This window comes from Portunus trituberculatus, chromosome 17 (genome assembly GCF_017591435.1).
Source record: "Portunus trituberculatus isolate SZX2019 chromosome 17, ASM1759143v1, whole genome shotgun sequence".
In the NCBI taxonomy this organism is placed as follows: domain Eukaryota; kingdom Metazoa; phylum Arthropoda; class Malacostraca; order Decapoda; family Portunidae; genus Portunus; species Portunus trituberculatus.
In genome coordinates this window covers 5,388,013-5,392,368 of record NC_059271.1, presented here as the reverse complement: position 1 = coordinate 5,392,368, position 4,356 = coordinate 5,388,013, and positions in this window count along the sequence as shown.

Genomic DNA, 4,356 nt, shown 5'->3' with positions numbered 1-4,356 from the left:
CGACTTGGATAGTGGAATTAGTGACATTAGTAAATTTGCAGACGACACAAAGATAGGTAGATTAATTAGATCCAATTCGGATGCCATGGCCTTGCAGGCAGACTTGAATAGGATGAAAGAATGAACAGATAGATGGCTAAAGCAGTTCAATATTAACAAGTGCAGGATACTGAGCGTAGGTAGAGATAATCCAAGCAATATGTACACGATAGATAACAAGGCACTAGGAAGTTCACGTATGAGAAAGATTTAGGAGTCATAGTTAGCTCTGATCTTGGTACAAGGAAGCAATGTATTGAGGCCAGGCATAAGGCGAATAGAGTATTGGGATTAATTTTTGGAAGTGTTAAAAGCAGGATTCCCAAAGTAATACTGAAATTATACTTGGTGCTGGTCAGGCCACATCTTGACTATGTGGTGCAATTCTGGTCCCCACATTTTAGGAAGGATATAGATGATAGATGGAATTAGGCAGCTTAAACACACAGGGACTGCCTCGTTTAGGCCACGTGGCCTCTTGTAGCTTCCCTCTTTTTCTTATGTTCTTATGTACCAATAAAAACTGCCAGATCTTTGCCTCACATCTCCTCCATTTGCAATAATTGTAAACCAAACTGCTTAATCTTAGTGGTCGTACCCTGCGTGAATATATTAGTCATATCACAAGAGTTCACAATAAAACTTAAGAATTGTATTTCATAACTGGGCTGGAGATCTGACTTCTTATGTTAATTGTGAAATGCAGTTGATACAAGATAAAGGTAAGATATTTTACATGAGCAAGAAGTTTCTCTTTTGAATTTGCCACCACAAGACAATAATCAATGTCAATAGTAATCAGTAAAGCCCGAAAATGGGGAAAAGGAACCTTTAATAATTTAGTAAAGAGTTGAGGAAAGGAAAATCCCTGAGAAAAGCAAATAAACTGCCATGAGAGTCCATTCCACATACATCTTAACCATGAATGACCTACTGGCTTATAAACCAGGACAGCAAGATGAACATTCTTCAAGTCAATGGATGCAAAAAGAGCCATTCTCTGTAATCAATGGCAAGAGATCTTTAAGAGTTTCCATCTCAAAATTATGTTATTCCACTTACTCATAGAAGAGGTTTAAAAAATTAAGTATAATCCTTGCAATACCATCTTTCTTTTACTTTGGGGAAATATATAAGACAAGAAACCTGAAGAAACATCTGAAGCTCTCTCAACATTATGCTGCTGAATAAACCCTTTCATGGCTGCATGATCTGCTTGTCTGTCCTGACAGAGAAATGTAAGGGAGGAGGAACATGAGGTTTGTGAGGGAATAACACGAAAGGAAAACAAATCCTTAACCTCAATAATGTTATGTACCAAGGATTACTGAATATTCACCAAGAAATCAAAGTAACACACACTTATTCCCTCAAAAATTGCTGGGGTATTAACCAAGGTAAACCTACCTGGGACAGATATCAAGTGACACCTTAGTAATAGGGAATGAGCAAGACAACAACTGTTAACAGGTAACTTGCTGTGCATTATACAATCTCATTCTTTGAACTCTTGCTGAAAAATATAAGGATCTGCTTCACCTTAAACCTCTCTGGATTGATATATTTTTGCATAAACTGTTGAATTATGACAACAATGTTATTCTCAAACTATGCCACCTGCCATGTTCTTATCCTTAACACTTTCCTAGAGAGACGTAGAGCTAAGGTTATCAGTATGAGATCATTTCTCATCGGAGTTAAGTAATTAAAACATTAGCAATAACATGCAAAAATCATCACTGACATTATACAGACTAATGGGGAGTTTTTATAACTAACCCACCAGATGTCACCACTGCTACATGTCCTTTGCTGACATAACCTAATTATTGTTTTATATTACCTCTGTGAGAGCGAAGGGGACGCATACTGTGCTGTCACCTGGTGATAACCACTATTTCTGAAAATTCCTCATTGGCATGGAAGTTCACAAATCTGATTAAAAGAAATGAGTGCCTCTTCTAATAAAGTAGTCTGAGCTAACTTGCTCTCCAACCTGCTTTGTGGGCCGAAAGAGCAGCTGGAACCAGTAATTCATCAGTCTGGCTCATCTATCGTCAAGAACCATGTGTAAACAAGCCCTGGTGTGGATGGGCCTGCCGTAGCCATACCTATACAGGAACGTTCAAGTCGCTCATTCGCCATCATGAAAACAGCTGATGATCAGATATATAGTCCTCTGGGGAAGAGGCGATACCGGCGTGTCAACCAAAACGGTTATTTACGTCTACGTCAAACAAGACATACTAAACGGGGGAGGATATGTTAATTTAAAAGGAAGATAAAAGTAAATTCCTATAATACATACCACCCTGGAGAGGGAGTTTAGCGGAGCAAACGAGACGCCAACGACCATAACGATCGCCTGTGGGTGACATCACACTAATTGTCTTTGCAAGTTTGCACACTGCAACTATTACGCATCTGCGCACATCTTGTTGAGCAGAAAAAAAAAAACTGCAACTATTACGCATCTGCGCACATCTCGTTGAGCAGGAAAAAAAAAAAAAAAAAAAACACACACAAAACTGCTAAGTCCTCCGCTCCCCGTTCGTGGCCATGGTGCAAAAAAAGCAATCCCAGAGAGCCACCATGTGGGCACACAATGTATACACTAAAATCGGGTATCCGCTGCGAACGGCCACACGTCTGAGCCGTGGCCTTCGTATACATAGAAGGCCGTGTCTGAGCCCTGGAAGCGTCTACCGTGTTCGGAGCTTCGGTACGTATCATCGCACCGTAAGTCATGCACGACGTCCCGCTGTTGGACATCGCAGCCGGTGAAGAATTCCACATTATAAACGCTTTACACCGTACTTCGGTGCGTACATGAAACAGTGACCATAAGTACTAGGTAAGGTGGGTTGCAATGCCATGTAATCTAACCTTGGCATGACAAAGGAGTAAAAGGGTGCATGAATAGGCAGAGCGCATCTCTTTCCTGGTTGTTCCTTGGTTGTGCCAGTGGGGTGCTGAATGCTTCTGACTGCTTCATCTCTAGCTGGCCTGGCAGAGGTGTGTTCATGCAGAAGCCACCTCGCACACTTGAATGCACAGTCCTCTTGCTGGACAAGCCTTCATAATACAAAATAGTAACCAATACAAACTGGACAATATATAATACATAATAAAAGTCATGAAGTAACAAAAGAAAAATGCAGACCCACACGGCGATGACGGCGGAGGGCGGACGTTGTAAACAAAACTTCCGCAACGATATATACTGCCAACTTAAGAGAACATCAATCCTGGTGCTGTATTATATGGGGAAAGAGGGGCTATGCTAGTATTTCCTGTCTCTGAAATTTGTTAAATTACCTTGTGTTGAAACGGAAAAAAAGTCCAGATGACACTGCCGAGGAGGAAGCCTCAGGAGGGAACCCTGACGCCCTTAGGACAACGGCAGCTGGGAAAGTGCATGGGATGCCGCAAGGGATTTCTCAGGATTCAAAGAGGAGAAAACCAATATGCAAAAGATGATAGCAGTGGAGAGGGAAATTAGATGTCTCGGGGAGATGTTTGCCGGGATACTAAAGAAACAAGATCAGCTGTTTGAGGAAGATCGAGAATTAAAGAGAAATGCGGAGAACTAGAAAATATTGTTAGAATGAACAATGAAATGAAGAAAAAAACAATGGAAGAAATAAAAATAAAAAGGAAAACAGTGCCCTTAAGGGCAAGTGCAAGAACTATGAAGCGGCGTTAGATGGGCTAAAGGAAAAAGTGAACAGTAATAGCCCAGGAGCGTTAGGAAAAAATATATGGTTTGAGATGCAATAATTAAATAAAAGCTGAAACTTGGCTCAAGTATAGAGATTTGCAACCTGAACAACATATCAAAAGTCCCATGCACTCCCGCGCTGGCGTTAGCCGCCATATTGGAAAATGGCCGCCATATTAGAATTCCTCTAAAATTCAAATATAGTTTTATAAAAACTCCACTCAATAAAAGTTGTTCAGAACTGATTGTTACATAGTACTGACCAGGTTATTTTAGAAAAATAAGTAAATTTATATGAAAAAAATAAAAATATTGAAATTGAATAAAGTTTCTTTTCAAAGACAATTTTAACACAACTGATGGCCTATATGACAAAATGCTTCGAAGCAAAAGTTGTAGAGCAAACTTTCTTCTTTTGAAATATATATATATATATATATATATATATATATATATATATATATATATATATATATATATATATATATATATATATATAAGTTTATGCAAATCTTTAAAGATATGGAAGTTATGAGTGAAAATATACAGAACGTCACTATGGCACGACTTTGGTTGCAGTATCATGAACAAGTATC